Source organism: Electrophorus electricus, unplaced genomic scaffold (genome assembly GCF_041902795.1).
Source record: "Electrophorus electricus isolate QZ-2024a unplaced genomic scaffold, ASM4190279v1 Scaffold53, whole genome shotgun sequence".
Lineage (NCBI taxonomy): Eukaryota > Metazoa > Chordata > Actinopteri > Gymnotiformes > Gymnotidae > Electrophorus > Electrophorus electricus.
The window spans coordinates 46124-64971 of NW_027658771.1; the positions used below are offsets into that span (position 1 = coordinate 46124).

Here is an 18848-nt window from a genome sequence, read left to right on the forward strand (position 1 = left end):
TGTAGATATTTCCTGTCCACTAGACACCTCCAATGTTTGCTGTCTAGCAAATGTCAGCTGGGTTTACTAGTTTCTGGGAAAACCCATATTATGTGTATCACCTTCATGGTAACCTTTATAATCTCTGGACCTTTAGCTTTGCTGTTGATTTTCTCAAATACCCCAATATGGTCTTATGTAGCATTAATGCATGCTTTAAAATCTTCTAAGCCAAGTGAAAAGCACTCAGGTATTTACTCTTAAGTGCTGGTCATACTGCTGTTTTACTGTGATGTTTTCAGTGTTGTGTAATTACTGAATAGGGCTTAAATAAAACCATTGTCATTGTAAGAAGGCTCAACAGCAGTACTCATCTACTGAAAAAACAAGATGTGGGTTCAGATGAATCTACTTCCCTTTTCATGTACACTGAAAAACATCAGTTTTTCAAATGCTAGGATATATTTTGTCTACAAACACATTTCTATTTATGGTCTTTCTTATCTTTTATAGCTTCAAGGGTTCTTTGGAAGGTCAGCAGAAAATGGAAGAGAGGAAGCTGTGTGTGAGTGAATGCTTGTGTGTAATGTCATTTTCTATGTTGAGTGTAGCTCTATGATGTACTCTGGAGAGCTGAAGTTTGAGAAGAGGACCATGTCTGCTCAGGTGGAGGGGGGTGTTCATGGCCTGCACTCGTAAGTCTTCGTCCTCTCTGCTCACTAAACTCCTACTACCGAATCCATCATGCTCAGTGGCTCTTTTAGGGAACACTCCACCAACTGTCAAGCAGTGCCACAAAAGCACTCAAGGACTGGAAAATAACCTGTGTGTGTCTGTTCTCACAGTTTGCAGGCACAGTGTTATGAATAATAATACACAGCAATAGACCCCTGCTGATCTCCACTGAAATCTGAATGGACATGAAACTGACAATTTATTTATGAATAATTAATTCAGATAAATTGTGGGTTTCTAATAGATAACAGGGTCATGACATAATGAGTAATGCCTCTATAGATTTCTATTCATGTCTTCAAGTAATTCATGTACATACATTGAATTGAAAGAAAACTGGCTTTGGCATGACTGGACAGAGCATTGTAATGTAAACGTCAGTACTATGCACATTTTGCAGTGTGGACTTTTATAAACTCATCAGCTCTGTGCAGATATAGAGTGTAGAGCTGTATATTGAATTGTGGATGAGCATATTAAAACCACAAGGCGGAGCTTCGAGAGAGAGAGAGAGAGAGAGAGAGAGAGAGAGAGAGAGAGAGAAGATGAAACAGAGCTGTTTAATGTTCAACAAATGGAAAGAAGAAGAAAATTATGAAAATCAGTAGAACTATTAGCAAAGTTGAAACTAGTTAATATTTAGTGACAGCGGAGTGGCTCTAGATCCCTGTGGCAGGGACTACGGACGATCACGGACTACAGGAGCCCACCCTCCGGACTGATGAGTGCGGATGAGTCTCTGGCGAACGAGCTGAATACATTCTTCGCTCGCTTCGAGGCTACATCTAGCAGCGCTAATGCTAACGGCGCTAATGCTAGCAGCGCTAATGCTAGCAGCGCTAATGCTAGCAGCGCTAGTGCTAATGGCACTATCGGCGCAGCCAATGGCACATGCGCGGGGCGCACCATAGAACAGCGCCCTCTCATCGTCACGGAGAGTGACGTGAGAAGAGTGTTTAAAAGGGTGAATACCAGGAAGGCGATGGGAGCAGACGGTATCTGCGGGAGGGTCCTCAAAGCCTGCGCAGATCAGCTAGCCCCGGTATTCACCGACATCTTCAATCTCTCCCTGACGCTCGGTATCGTCCCGTCCAGCTTCAAGCGATCCACCATCCTCCCCGTCCCGAAGAAACCTCGACCCTCCGACCTCAATGACTACCGACCTGTCGCCCTCACATCAGTCGTGATGAAGTGCTTTAAAAAGCTAGTCGGAGACTTCATCACATCTTCACTGCCAGCCTCCATGGACCCAATGCAGTTTGCATACCGCCACAACCGCTCCACTGACGATGCAATTGCACATCTGCTCCACACTACACTGACTCACCTGGACGAAGGGAGGGGAAATTATGTTAAAATGCTATTTGTCGACTACAGTTCAGCATTTAACACTATCATCCCCTCCCTACTCACTACTAAGTTGGGGGATCTAGGACTGCATACATCCCTGTGCGACTGGATCTCCAACTTCCTAACAGACAGACCACAATCAGTACGGGTGGGCAACTGCGCCTCATCCACCCTCACCCTCAGCACTGGAGCTCCTCAGGGTTGTGTCCTAAGCCCCCTGCTCTACTCACTGTACACCTACGACTGCACAGCCACTTCCAGCTCCACCATCATTGTCAAGTTTGCTGACGACACCGTTGTCATGGGTCTGATCTCGGACAACGACGAGAGGGCCTACCTGGATTAAACACCTGGAAAACTGGCGCCAGGAAAATTATCTCCTCCTAAACGTCAGTAAGACAAAGGAGCTGATCGTGGATTGCAGCAAGAAGCAGGAGCGGCACTACCAACCTGTGAGGATCAGTGGAACCACGGTGGAGAGAGTAGATAGTTTCAGGTACCTTGGTGTTCACATCTCGCAGGACCTGTCCTTCAGACTGCCCTCCAAGGTACTGCGGAACTTCTATACCTGCACTATCGAGAGCATCCTCACGGGGAACATCACAGTCTGGTTTGGGAATAGCACCAAGCAGGACAGACAAGCACTCCAAAGGGTAGTGCGTTCAGCAGAGCGCATCACTCACACGGAACTTCCTGACCTGCAGACCATCTACTACAAGCGGTGCCAGACCAAGGCCAGGAGGATTGTGAAGGACCCCACCCATCCCAACAATAGACTCTTCTCTCTGTTGAGGTCAGGGAGGCGCTTTCACTCCCTGAAGACCAAGACAGAGAGGCTGAAGAGCAGCTTCTTCCCACAGGCCATTCGGGCCCTGAATCAGGGAAACTGATAAACTGTGGGGACCACCACCACAATGTAACATAACTGTATATCTGTATATATATATTTATATTCAATGACCTTGTTACACAACAACTGTAGATATGTTATTATACGAAATGGATCTGTACATTCTGTAGATTGTGTACATATATACACAACCATATACATTGTACATTGTGTATATAATCATAATGTACATATATTGTACATATATTGTTAATATATTTTGTACATACATAGAATATATATATATATTTATCTTTGCATATATATATATTTCACATATAGAGAATGTCTATATTTCTCTATGCACCCCTGTTTTCTTTTCCTCAGTTTGGACAGAGCACTCTCCACCATTTCACTGCGAGTTATACTGTGTATGACTATGTATGTGACGAATAAACCGAACTTGAACTTGAACAGTACTTGTGGTAGCCTTTTTAACTAAGTGTACTTAAAATCAGACATTAGCACACTAAAACATTAAGCATTAAGATAAAAGATAAATCCTTTATGCAAATGCAGTTGTTTCTTAAAGATTGTTTCTTTTAGAAATATAAGTTCTTATCACACCTGTATTAGAATATGAGCCCAGGAGAGTAACCCTAGAACACTAGGAACATTTATGTTACAATTTCCTTGCAAAATCACAAGCCTGATGTGAATATTAAAATAAGAACAACAAATAGATACACCTGTTATCATTTTATTATCCATCTTCACATAATATAGGGAAGGTGCATATGTGCTCATTTCTCCTTTGTTAAAAAAGCACTGACATTTTGCTGCATCAAACATTTGTGTGCCATGCATTTAGTGTGTAGCATAACAACAAACAAATTCTGCAAACTCCTACTTTATGAGCATTAAAGGCGGTTGGGCAGAGTGTTGAGTGAAGCTTCAGAGCTTGACTGTAACCTTGTTATATTTCAATGGCAATGAGGGCAGTACAGGTAGTGACTAAGAGGCTTTCCTTCCCAATCCCTCTGAATGTTGTCTCTGACAACATTCCAGACAGCACTTTAGAGAAAACAGTAGTCCAATGGCAGCAGACAGGCCTTTTTAGGGATCACCACTTACAGAGTCTTACCAAGACACCCAGTAGCTTTATTTTGTTTGGGACAAAGCCTCTATCAGAGCCGTATTTCATTCTACCTGATTCAGCTGCTGCTTGTATGATGCATGTTGGATGAATCTCTTACTCTGCTCCTCAGCTAAGAGAAAGCTCTCCATCTCGATCTGAGGAACAAACTTGGATTGTGTGCGTGGCTCCAGCACAACCACTGGTGAATGCGCACGCAGTGTCCCAGGAGCCGCTCTGTGGTGCAGGTGGAGAGGGGAGGTGGGCGGAGGCCCGGGGCGTCAGCTCACGCAGGGTTGTAGAGGAGGATTGGAGTACTGGACATCGCTTACATGGAGGGCCATGTCTATGAGCACTTTGCCAATGGCAAGCACGACAGCTACCAGATCGACTACCGCCTCATTGTGGGCGACACAGAGCCAGCCAGATTGCAGCTGTCGCCTCGCGACCCTGAGCACCAGGGGCCATTTGGCCACAACACATCTCATGGGCATGAGACTGCAGCTCAGCGCTACAGCGCCACACGCATCCAGGCTGGCTACGAACCAGAGACGTGAGACTCCTACGGTTTCAAAGGAGTGCTGATCAGCAAAATTAACCATGTTTGCATCACTAGGTTAACGTTAGTGTCACTAAACAAGTTCATTAGGAGTGGACTTTATTTTTCTTTTGGATTGTGTACTTTTAAACTGTTGCACAGACTGGGTTGGGTTCTCAGTGATGTGCAATTTTAGCCCAATTCCATATTGTTGGTCTCAGAAGAACACATTCCTTTCGGGGATTATCATCACATAAAATAGACCTATACATTTACAGTCTCTACAGAGAAATACAGTCATGTCATAGTATAATAAAATGTCCTAATGTGTAAATAGTGATGTTTACTCATTTATAATGTCCAGCACTACTCAAATATAACTGCTTGCCTTCTTTGCCCATCATATTAACATTCCCATGTCAGCAGAGTAAAAAGGACCATAAATCTGATTAAGAATTATATTATCAAGACCGATATAATCTGTGTTGTAGAACAGATATGAAAACATTTTGCCATAGCAATGCTCAAAAGCATCACATTCCATTTGTTTTACAGACTGTGAAGGAAATATTGTTGTGTTTCTTTCTCTATCATTGTAAAGCGTGAGAAAGCTTAGCATAAGATTAGAAGAACAGGACGTTCCCTATTGAACGTCCTTGAAGAAATACACTCCTTCCAAGGAGTTATCTGGTCTCAGCAGAAGCAAACCCTCCCTCGTTCTCTCGAACGCTACGGCTATTATATAAGGGCAGGGAAATCACCGAAAGGGGAGCGAAGCAAATAGGCACGCTCATTTTCTTGAAACTAATAACTCAATAAAATCTTCTTATCCACATCTGACTCCTTGTTTGCTGAATTTCCACCACAGGACGATGACCATCAAACTGGGAGAGTGGCTCCAGCAGATCCCAGGAACAACATCTGAGATCCTCATCCAGAAGAGTGCAGTCGATGGAACACTTGGGATACTATGCAGGAAAATGTATATATTGTAAATTCCTGTTCTTTTTTATCAACATTCTTAGAACATAATTACTGTTCTAAGTTTACAACATCTGGTCGAGGTTTTCGTTTATTCAAGATGCATCCTGTAGTGCCTTTTCACATTTTTGCACTATTTCTTTATTTTGAGTCAAATGTTTCAAATAAAATAATACAATCCACAAGGAAATGAAAACGAGAATTAAATCAAACTTATTCTTTCAGAAAGATTACTACTCATTCACACACCAGGACGCTACATCTGCTGGAGTATTATGCTCACGTTTCTAAACTTTTAAACATTATAATGTATTTCAGTTATGGAAATCAGTTAAACACTATAGGAAGGCCTACAACAGGAATGTACTACAAATACCTTCCTACTCCAGCACCCCTAATCGTCCACTCCCAATGGTGGGATATCCCTGAATAACAGTTGAATGCTATCTTTGCCTATATTTGCCTCTGTCTGTCTTTCAGGAGACTACAATATGAGAGTTACACACTAACATAAAAGAACGAATAATGAATTAAGTAAATGCTGCACTGGCTAACATCTACTTTCTTCCCTGTTTTATTACCTGTATTATTATTTATAATATTTGTGAGCTGAAAACATGATATCCACCAAAAACATGATTGACTGACTCATGAACAATGTCAACAAATCTACACGCGCACACACACACACACACACACACACACACACACACAGCAGGTGGGTTTTCTGTGGTGGCAGGTGGGTCCCAGTGGGCTCATACTGGCCCTGCCCACATGTCGCCTCCTGCAGGTGTCAACCGTAGCCACTGTGCTCCATGTGCCCTTTCTCCTCTGCCACTGCTGGGAGAGGGCTCTGCCCACCCTCCTGACACGCTCCGCTACGCCTCCTGCATACCCCCTTTGTGCTTCAGACAGAGGCCAAAACCACTGGCTTTGCTGGTTCCAGGAACAGCCTGAGATTGTCCGGGAGAGTGAAAGAATGCTATACCTTGCAAGGTATGATGGTCTTCATTGAAATGGGGGTTAAAAACATTTCAAGTCAGTGTTTTGTGCACTGACATCCCTCTTGCTACCGAAGGCCACCCGAGTGTTTCTTGTGTTTGTGAGTGTGAGGCAAAGGAGTGTGAAAGTGTTTGTGTGGATCAAGATGTAAATGCATGAAATGAAACGTACTGAGGCTATGTTTATTGTCACATATTTTATATCTAGAATGTTGGCCTACCTCCAAGTGAATTTGCACAAAGACCAAACATTTGTGTGGGGTGTTTGTTTGTGCATGTGAATATAGATGTGTGTAGTTCAATGGTGTATACATTCTTTTTGTTTCTTTCTCTCTCTCTCTCTCTCTCTCTCTTTGTGTGTGTGTGTTTGTGTGTGTGTCTCTTGTCAACACAGTGTGAATAATTTTTATTTTAATTGGTTCGTTGTCATGAAATTATCTCTCAACTCTCTCAACCGTCTAAATCACACGAGCACACACACAAACAGTTGACACCCCCCATCCTATAGTCCACATTCATTCATGAGAAACAGAAAAATTGAATTTGAAATGTATTGGATTGAATAACAAAGATCCTTTTCTTTAGAACCATGCACAGCATGGACATGACAATGTTGTGCTAAATGGTGTGATCAAACCCTATCATCATCCTTCCCAGCAAAGCCCTGATCTACTCCTTCTGTAGTGAGCTAAACGCTATTAATAAACTCCCAAACTCCTCCAGTGCTCTCTCACCATTCTGAGCAGAGCCTGTGCCAGGCCTGCAATATTATCAACTACAGCACAGCTCTGTTTTCTCTCTTCCAAATGTGTAGAGAAAACACACACACACACACACACGCGCGCGCGCGCTCTGTATTCTGACAGTCCCTGCAATGCTCCACTGTAATCCTCTTAGCCTGTAAGCACTGGGCTCTCCCTGCAAACACACCGTAAACCCAACACAGCATGGGACTATGTGGAAGACCACTTGCACAAACATCGACCGCACAGCTCCTTTTGCCTTTGCTTGCTATAGTTTCAACTGCTCGATGCACTGAAATGCCAAATACAGAGGCTAAAGCTCGAACACATGCGCCATGAACCAGCTGCACCCATTCCGAGGTAAATCAAATACACAGTTGACAATGTTTAAAAAAGCTTTTTGAGCTTTTTACATTTTATTGATTTTTTTTTTTAAAGAACATGAGGACTTTTTCATTTTTATTTTTTCAGAATGCTAAATAGTAGTAGTCCCAGTAATTTTGTAGTTCCAGTAGTATCGTCATTCAGGTCTCCTTTATCAGGTTTTGGATGGATTGGTAGAAGTTCATATTGACTGGTTATAAACATAGTTCTGATGTAGTCAAGCACAGCGTCTGTGTCTTTGGCCAGTTGGTAATCATAGCCTTTTTATGTGCTCGGGAAACCTTTCTGCATAGTACCGATTTCTTTAGCTGGTCCTCCTTGGGAAGTGTGTGGTCCCTTTGAGCAGTACAAAGCTTCCCCAGCCATGGCTCTCCCCATGCGCTGCTGCTTAGTTTTCTTCCCCACTACTTTGTCCCATAACGTCTTCAGGTTCTTTCTTTCACACTTTGGGTTTTGGTTTTCACTCTCTAGAGCCTCTCTTTCACTCTTCAGGTGTTGTCTTTCACTCTCAAGATTCTCTCTTTCACCCTTCAGGTGTTGTCTTTCTCTCTCCAGAGCCTCTCTTTCACTCTTCAGGTGTTGTCTTTCACGCTCTAGATCCTCTCTTTCACTCTTCAGGTGTTGTCTTTCACTCTCAAGATTCTCTCTTTCACCCTTCAGGTGTTGTCTTTCTCTCTCTAGACCCTCTCTTTCACTCTTCAGGTGTTGTCTTTCATGCTCTAGATCCTCTCTTTCACTCTTCAGGTGTTGTCTTTCACTCTCAAGATTCTCTCTTTCACCCTTCAGGTGTTGTCTTTCACTCTCTACATCCTCTCTTTCACTCTTCAGGTGCCATCTTTCACTCTGTTCATTTTTTGTCTCCTTCTGCTTCTCCTCCAACTGCTTCCCACTACATTCCTCCTCAAATTTTCCAATTTTAACACAGTGTCGTTTTCTAATTTCCTTCGTATCCACTCTGTCAGGTAGTTCTTGTTGCAATCTACTCATTGCTTTTTGTGTGTTCCTGTCCAACAAAATCTTCGTTTTCTTCTTCTTCGAAGATCTTCTGTGAGAGCAGCAGAACTGCATTTTGCTGCTGCAACCTCCCATTTCTGTCAACAGACTGACCAATTTTACCTTTGTCAAGCAGATTATAAGAATAGCTATTACGACAATGGTCAGTGATATTATGACATCACAGTTTTGGTTTTGTTGACAATTCCATTGTCATCACACAGAATAGAATAGAATAGAATAAACTATTGTGGGCTTGCTTTGTTTTCACTTTAGCCTTAATTAGATTAATTAGATTCATATGTTTGCTTTAGATTTGCCTTTTTACATTTTATTTATACCATGAAAAACAATACAGAAATAATTAAAGAAGTCAAAGCCTTTGTCACAGTCTCTCCAGACATGCCTTTCTCTGGTTGTCAAAAAGACAAAAGAGATGACTGTGGACTACAGAAGGATGCAAATGCCTCACACCCTAATACATACAGTGAAGAGTGAGAACATACACTCTCTTAAAATCACAATCAATCTCTCATGGTCCCTGAGCACTTTTTCCTTAGTGAAGAAAGCTCTGCTTCCTGAGGAGACTGAAGAAGGACAGCATGTCCGTCATCCTGATCTGGTCTGCAACAGCATCATAGAGAGTGTCCCGACCTGCGCCATCGCTGTCTGGTACTGGCACTGCTCCCCCTGCTCTTTTGGATTGTTTAGTTGAATTTAGCAGTCTGCTCTCAAATTTTCTGTGCCTGTTTTCTGGGATTCTGAAATTCAGGCAATGTTTTTGTTGTTCTTCTGCAACACTATTAAAACTCTGAACTCCTCAAACTATTTTACTTCTCTAAGTAAATCTGTCACATTTGTCTAGTACAGAATTATTAGATTTCTTTCTTTGACCATAAGCAAGATACACACATTTACTTTGCACATTTACATATTTCTTTGTCTGTGTCTCTCTATCACTCTCCTTTTCTCAGAGAGTTGGATAAGAGATTAAGGACACTTCCTGAGGCAGAGAATGATTGGTCAGTAGTACATTAGAATGGCCATACATACATTTCATCATTCCATATCTTTTCAGTGGTTATCAAAACCATTTATACACTTTTGCAGTTAAACAATGTTAAGATATTGATTAGTGTTTCAGTCAAATTAGTCTAACTCTGAAAGTATGTGTTTACCTTCCATATGAGATGCTATTTAAGACTACACACACATCAGATTTTGCAATGAAAAGATGCACACATGCATACATGATAAAACAAACAAAGGCAAATAGTCAGTGTACACACACACACACACACACGTTTTAGGCTCCTTTTGTCATTCAGTTTTGAAAGAAGGAGATGGAGGGCATGTCAGTATGTAGCAGTAGCCATAGTATTGGAACAGATGGGTCAGCATGGTAAGGGCAGACAGAACGTTGGTCAGGGTGTATCACTGGTCTCCATTGCATCTCAGTGATTCAAAATTCAGAACTAAAATATTAGAAAAAACACTCTCAAAGCATAGAGGGCCAAGTCAGTAGTTGCACTAATATCAGAATTTGTATCAAGATATTTTTAAGTGAGAAATTTTTAAGCGAGAAATAAGTTTAGCCCTCATTAAAAATGTTGTAATTTCAACTCTTTGACACTCTTGGAAAAATAAATGTAATATTTTGTTCAAAATATTATTTATTTGGGGAAAAAAGTGATCTGCAGGCACTGCGGATTCTTGCCCTGCTAGAGATGATTAAGAAAAGAGGTTAAATTGATTAGGACTTCTAACCTGCAGTAATAAACAGTATAAATTGATATGAAATGAAATAGGCAGATGCTGACTGTATATGAATTGTATGGGGCAGCAGTGTCTCACAAAGACTGGAGCACAGCAATGATGTCATCATGTCATGGGTGTGAAAAGAAGGCCTCTAGGAAATAGGCTTCGTCAAGGGGCATGGGGGCTGGGGCCAAAAGACAGAGCGCAGGAGACTAATGAATGAAGATGGAGAACCCCTCTGTTCGCTACTGTAATATACACACTGAGAGGTAGAGGAGCAAGGACTCTTCATCAGGCCCTCAGCCAGCCTGGCACTAGCTCATCAACAGATGTCTCCCTCTCTGAGAGAGAGAGAGAGAGAGAGAGAGAGAGAGAGAGAGAGAGAGAGAGAGAGAGAGAGAGAGGGAGGGTCTTATTGAATTATATGCTTTGTTGTCATCTGTGTAGCATTACTACAGATTCTTTATAACTCAGTATCTGCAATGTTTGGTTTAGAATCACAGATGAGGATGTGTTTAATGTGACGTGGTTGGTTTACGTCTCACAAATGTCAATTGTCTTCATTAATGTTCCATCTGAAATATTAGGTTCAGGAAGAAGCTAAGGGTTTTGACCTCAGCATAGACTTCACTGGTGCTGACATCATCACCAGCTAAGTGACCTGTTCCTCTCATCCTGGTGTGTGTCTGTCTGTGTGTGTGTGTGTGTGTGTGTGTGTGTGTGTGTGTGTGTGTGTGTGTGTGTGTGTGTGTGTGTGTGCGTGCGTGTGCGTGTGTGTGTCCAGCTGTGATCGGCCCTTACTCATACACATTTCACTTGGCTGACACACAGTGAAAAAAGTGCATTTACAGTCCTCTGTGGTCTCATTGCCAGCCCAGATTTCCAAAACTTATTATATATTTTACATATGTAGTAGTCATTATATATTATTTGAAACTACAATTTTGAACAGTGTTTCAGTGTTGTGTAATTACTGAATAGGGCTTAAATAAAACCATTGTCATTGTAAGAAGGCTCAACAGCAGTACTCATCTACTCATCTACCACACATTTCACTGCGTGTTGTACTGTGTATGACTATGTATGTGACAAATAAACCAAACTTGAAACTTGAAAAAACAAGATGTGGGTTAAGATGAATCTACTTCCCTTTTCATGTACACTGAAAAACATCAGTTTTTCAAATGCTAGGATATATTTTGTCTACAAACACATTTCTATTTATGGTCTTTCTTATCTTTTATAGCTTCAAGGGTTCTTTGGAAGGTCAGCAGAAAATGGAAGAGAGGAAGCTGTGTGTGAGTGAATGCTTGTGTGTAATGTCATTTTCTATGTTGAGTGTAGCTCTATGATGTACTCTGGAGAGCTGAAGTTTGAGAAGAGGACCATGTCTGCTCAGGTGGAGGGGGGTGTTCATGGCCTGCACTCGTAAGTCTTCGTCCTCTCTGCTCACTAAACTCCTACTACCGAATCCATCATGCTCAGTGGCTCTTTTAGGGAACACTCCACCAACTGTCAAGCAGTGCCACAAAAGCACTCAAGGACTGGAAAATAACCTGTGTGTGTCTGTTCTCACAGTTTGCAGGCACAGTGTTATGAATAATAATACACAGCAATAGACCCCTGCTGATCTCCACTGAAATCTGAATGGACATGAAACTGACAATTTATTTATGAATAATTAATTCAGATAAATTGTGGGTTTCTAATAGATAACAGGGTCATGACATAATGAGTAATGCCTCTATAGATTTCTATTCATGTCTTCAAGTAATTCATGTACATACATTGAATTGAAAGAAAACTGGCTTTGGCATGACTGGACAGAGCATTGTAATGTAAACGTCAGTACTATGCACATTTTGCAGTGTGGACTTTTATAAACTCATCAGCTCTGTGCAGATATAGAGTGTAGAGCTCTATATTGAATTGTGGATGAGCATATTAAAACCACAAGGCGGAGCTTCGAGAGAGAGAGAGAGAGAGAGAGAGAGAGAGAGAGAGAGAGAGAGAGAGAGAGAGAGAAGATGAAACAGAGCTGTTTAATGTTCAACAAATGGAAAGAAGAAGAAAATTATGAAAATCAGTAGAACTATTAGCAAAGTTGAAACTAGTTAATATTTAGTGACAGCGGAGTGGCTCTAGATCCCTGTGGCAGGGACTACGGACGATCACGGACTACAGGAGCCCACCCTCCGGACTGATGAGTGCGGATGAGTCTCTGGCGAACGAGCTGAATACATTCTTCGCTCGCTTCGAGGCTACATCTAGCAGCGCTAATGCTAACGGCGCTAATGCTAGCAGCGCTAATGCTAGCAGCGCTAATGCTAGCAGCGCTAGTGCTAATGGCACTATCGGCGCAGCCAATGGCACATGCGCGGGGCGCACCATAGAACAGCGCCCTCTCATCGTCACGGAGAGTGACGTGAGAAGAGTGTTTAAAAGGGTGAATACCAGGAAGGCGATGGGAGCAGACGGTATCTGCGGGAGGGTCCTCAAAGCCTGCGCAGATCAGCTAGCCCCGGTATTCACCGACATCTTCAATCTCTCCCTGACGCTCGGTATCGTCCCGTCCAGCTTCAAGCGATCCACCATCGTCCCCGTCCCGAAGAAACCTCGACCCTCCGACCTCAATGACTACCGACCTGTCGCCCTCACATCAGTCGTGATGAAGTGCTTTAAAAAGCTAGTCGGAGACTTCATCACATCTTCACTGCCAGCCTCCATGGACCCACTGCAGTTTGCATACCGCCACAACCGCTCCACTGACGATGCAATTGCACATCTGCTCCACACTACACTGACTCACCTGGACGAAGGGAGGGGAAATTATGTTAAAATGCTATTTGTCGACTACAGTTCAGCATTTAACACTATCATCCCCTCCCTACTCACTACTAAGTTGGGGGATCTAGGACTGCATACATCCCTGTGCGACTGGATCTCCAACTTCCTAACAGACAGACCACAATCAGTACGGGTGGGCAACTGCGCCTCATCCACCCTCACCCTCAGCACTGGAGCTCCTCAGGGTTGTGTCCTAAGCCCCCTGCTCTACTCACTGTACACCTACGACTGCACAGCCACTTCCAGCTCCACCATCATTGTCAAGTTTGCTGACGACACCGTTGTCATGGGTCTGATCTCGGACAACGACGAGAGGGCCTACCTGGATTAAACACCTGGAAAACTGGCGCCAGGAAAATTATCTCCTCCTAAACGTCAGTAAGACAAAGGAGCTGATCGTGGATTGCAGCAAGAAGCAGGAGCGGCACTACCAACCTGTGAGGATCAGTGGAACCACGGTGGAGAGAGTAGATAGTTTCAGGTACCTTGGTGTTCACATCTCGCAGGACCTGTCCTTCAGACTGCCCTCCAAGGTACTGCGGAACTTCTATACCTGCACTATCGAGAGCATCCTCACGGGGAACATCACAGTCTGGTTTGGGAATAGCACCAAGCAGGACAGACAAGCACTCCAAAGGGTAGTGCGTTCAGCAGAGCGCATCACTCACACGGAACTTCCTGACCTGCAGACCATCTACTACAAGCGGTGCCAGACCAAGGCCAGGAGGATTGTGAAGGACCCCACCCATCCCAACAATAGACTCTTCTCTCTGTTGAGGTCAGGGAGGCGCTTTCACTCCCTGAAGACCAAGACAGAGAGGCTGAAGAGCAGCTTCTTCCCACAGGCCATTCGGGCCCTGAATCAGGGAAACTGATAAACTGTGGGGACCACCACCACAATGTAACATAACTGTATATCTGTATATATATATTTATATTCAATGACCTTGTTACACAACAACTGTAGATATGTTATTATACGAAATGGATCTGTACATTCTGTAGATTGTGTACATATATACACAACCATATACATTGTACATTGTGTATATAATCATAATATACATATATTGTACATACATTGTTAATATATTTTGTACATACATAGAATATATATATTTATCTTTGCATATATATATTTCACATATAGAGAATGTCTATATTTCTCTATGCACCCCTGTTTTCTTTTCCTCAGTTTGGACAGAGCACTCTCCACCATTTCACTGCGAGTTATGCTGTGTATGACTATGTATGTGACGAATAAACCAAACTTGAACTTGAACTTGAACAGTACTTGTGGTAGCCTTTTTAACTAAGTGTACTTAAAATCAGACATTAGCACACTAAAACATTAAAGCATTAAGATAAAAGATAAATCCTTTATGCAAATGCAGTTGTTTCTTAAAGATTGTTTCTTTTAGAAATATAAGTTCTTATCACACCTGTATTAGAATATGAGCCCAGGAGAATAACCCTAGAACACTAGGAACATTTATTTTACAATTTCCTTGCAAAATCACAAGCCTGATGTGAATATTAAAATAAGAACAACAAATAGATACACCTGTTATCATTTTATTATCCATCTTCACATAATATAGGGAAGGTGCTTATGTGCTCATTTCTCCTTTGTTAAAAAAGCACTGACATTTTGCTGCATCAAACATTTGTGTGCCATGCATTTAGTGTGTAGCATAACAACAAACAAATTCTGCAAACTCCTACTTTATGAGCATTAAAGGCGGTTGGGCAGAGTGTTGAGTGAAGCTTCAGAGCTTGACTGTAACCTTGTTATATTTCAATGGCAATGAGGGCAGTACAGGTAGTGACTAAGAGGCTTTCCTTCCCAATCCCTCTGAATGTTGTCTCTGACAACATTCCAGACAGCACTTTAGAGAAAACAGTAGTCCAATGGCAGCAGACAGGCCTTTTTAGGGATCACCACTTACAGAGTCTTACCAAGACACCCAGTAGCTTTATTTTGTTTGGGACGAAGCCTCTATCAGAGCCGTATTTCATTCTACCTGATTCAGCTGCTGCTTGTATGATGCATGTTGGATGAATCTCTTACTCTGCTCCTCAGCTAAGAGAAAGTTCTCCATCTCGATCTGAGGAACAAACTTGGATTGTGTGCGTGGCTCCAGCACAACCACTGGTGAATGCGCACGCAGTGTCCCAGGAGCCGCTCTGTGGTGCAGGTGGAGAGGGGAGGTGGGCGGAGGCCCGGGGCGTCAGCTCACGCAGGATTGTAGAGGAGGATTGGAGTACTGGACATCGCTTACATGGAGGGCCATGTCTATGAGCACTTTGCCAATGGCAAGCACGACAGCTACCAGATCGACTACCGCCTCATTGTGGGCGACACAGAGCCAGCCAGATTGCAGCTGTCGCCTCGCGACCCTGAGAACCAGGGGCCATTTGGCCACAACACATCTCATGGGCATGAGACTGCAGCTCAGCGCTACAGTGCCACGCGCATCCAGGCTGGCTACGAACCAGAGAGGTGAGACTCCTACGGTTTCAAAGGAGTGCTGATCAGCAAAATTAACCATGTTTGCATCACTAGGTTAACGTTAGTGTCACTAAACAAGTTCATTAGGAGTGGACTTTATTTTTCTTTTGGATTGTGTACTTTTAAACTGTTGCACAGACTGGGTTGGGTTCTCAGTGATGTGCAATTTTAGCCCAATTCCATATTGTTGGTCTCAAAAGAACACATTCCTTTCGGGGATTATCATCACATAAAATAGACCTATACATTTACAGTCTCTACAGAGAAATACAGTCATGTCATAGTATAATAAAATGTCCTAATGTGTAAATAGTGATGTTTACTCATTTATAATGTCCAGCACTACTCAAATATAACTGCTTGCCTTCTTTGCCCATCATATTAACATTCCCATGTCATCAGAGTAAAAAGGACCATAAATCTGATTAAGAATTATATTATCAAGACCGATATAATCTGTGTTGTAGAACAGATATGAAAACATTTTGCCATAGCAATGCTCAAAAGCATCACATTCCATTTGTTTTACAGACCCATATCTCTGTACATTTCAATTTACAGAATGGACTAAATTAACTTCCAGGTGTTTAAAGCTCAGTTGGGGGCTGTGTCAGATCCTTTGTGAATAACATAATAAAGTTGAGTATTGGGCAGCCTGACCACGGCTTCAAAACGATTGTGTGGATTTGCTACATCACCAGTCCTCCTTTTATAAGCAAGATGATTATTTCAACCCAAGTCAAAAACATTTTTGTCTCATCCAAACGGAAATTTCACACGTCAGACCTGAACTGGGCTGGCCAGCTAATAGCGTGGACAGTAAAACAAAGGCGCATCGCCCGTCTGTTCTCTCTCACTTCACATCCAAATCCAACTGAAACGCACTATCAGTATTTCAGTTCCATGCCGGAGCTGAGAGACGTGAGCGCCCTTAAAATGTCCCGTCGTCATCCACCACGTTGAGAGGATGAGAGTTTTCTCAAACTGAGCAGGTCGAGTCTTTAAAATGTGTAAACTCCAACTGTGATTCTGGGTGATTTAGCTAAGGGCTAGACTTTCGCTTGACTTTGAGAGATGCCACAGAGGCTAGTCTGTAACGGTCGCAGATGAAGACCAGCTGTGTTCCTTGACGTCGTTTTTTGTTGTCTGAAGTACGCGACGCTATCGTCTTGTGAGTAACCCGAGAAGCGGGATTTTCATTCACATTCACTAAGAATAAAGCATCATTGTTCAGTCTTGGAAGTATATCACACTAAATCCGTGTGTACTACTTGAGTACGATAATGACGGTTGTTGTTTGCATGCTGCGAATGCGAGACATCGGCTCTCCCGAATAAAAGGATAGCACGTCGAAATGGAGAAAGGGCAAAGCGTAACGAATAGAAATAGCTTTAGCATCCTCGGCCAACACCCACTGGATAAATATTTCGATCCGCGGATCAGTAAAACGCTTACGTTTTAACTCTGTTTACATGAGAGCACAGACAGAATAGCCTTTCTTTAGCGTACATCTACTTCTGATGTGACTTGTATTTGCTAGGTTGTTAGTATAATGTATTTTTAGTATCAGTTTTTCTTTGTTTGTTTGTTCTGTGGTCTTTGATTCAGTGATTTTCTGATCCTGCCTGGCTTCATTGACTTTACCTCAGATGAAGTGGTGAGTACTTTTGCAAAATGCACCAAAACAGCTCAGCAGGTTTCCTGACATGCCCCATAAGGGCTTACCAGTGTGTGTGTTTCAGTAAATACAGCACATCTAGTAATGATTTAGTGGAGGGGGCGGGATCTTCCTAATTAATTAGTGAGCTGGCGGTCTCCTCTACCTTCAGTGAGATGGAGGAGCTGAGTCAGTTGCCATGTAGTGCGAACACGACTACAACAGAGGGTGGAGTGTGGCATAGTGTAAGAGAGGGATGAAGGAGTGCAAATAAGATGTGCAAAATAGGTGGTGTTGGCATCCCAGGTGCATAGGGTGTGTTGTCACAGGCATAGAGGCTGAGGGGTGTGTGGGTGTGTGTGTGTGTGTGTATGACAGTGTGAGGGAGGCGCGAACCAAAATTCCCATGTGTAATGGATATGGGATAGTATATATTGTGGTATTTATATTTGGTGTTACATTTTGTGTGTGTGTGTGCTAGAATGTGGGAGAGAACGTAGGATGTTTTTGTCTGTCTTACCACAGGGAGATTAAACTGATGCCCTGCTTATAAAAACAGCAATATTTGTGCTTTGAATGAGCACATCCAAGTCACTTGAAGTCAAATTAATAATGGGATAGAGATGTGTGCATATGTGAAAGCTGTCCAAAGTAACACCCCAAACTGTTCTTATCTTTGTGCAATGCATAGTCTGTATGAAAATACAAGCATGAACATAAACAAAGATAATTGTTCTGTAGAACATTGGTTCCTTTCTGTTACCATTTGCGTCTGTCATTCAGGATCTGACCTCTGCTCTGACCCGGAAGATAACCCTGAAGACGCCGCTTATTTCCTCCCCCATGGGTACTGTGACTGAATCCTCCATGGCCATCGCTATGGCTGTGAGTATCCCCCACACACTCAAAACCATGAAGTCCTGTTGCTTTTCCATTTAGCTTTCTGTGATTTTGTATTACAGCTCATGGGCGGTATTGGGATCATCCATCACAATTGCACCCCAGAGTTCCAAGCAAATGAAGTCCGGAAAGTTAAGGTGTCAAACTTTCAGTGAATTGTCTTAATAGGAATATAATGAACAACACGTTGAACATGCAGATTTACACACAAGCTTCCCTGAGGCCTCTCATCAGCAGAGCAATATATGGTGTCATGGCAGAAATTCGAGCAGGGCTTCATCACGGATCCGGTGGTGATGAGTCCACAGCACACGGTCGGAGATGTGTTTGAGGCCAAGGTGCGACACGGCTTCTCTGGAATCCCTGTCACCGAAACCGGCAAGATGGGCAGCAAGCTTGTGGGAATCGTGACGTCACGAGACATTGACTTCCTCTCAGAGAAGGACTATGACCGGCTGTTGGAGGAGGTTTGTGATTCATCTTTGATTGTACATACAATATACAAA

At 42.8% G+C, this 18848-nt stretch overlaps 1 long non-coding RNA gene across 1 annotated transcript in view; it reads right to left on the reverse strand.

The window, feature by feature from the left end:
* Nucleotides 1-18848, reverse strand: part of LOC145656170 (uncharacterized) — a 541800-nt gene that overhangs the window by 11536 nt on the left and 511416 nt on the right. The gene's annotated exons all lie outside the window — the stretch shown is intronic.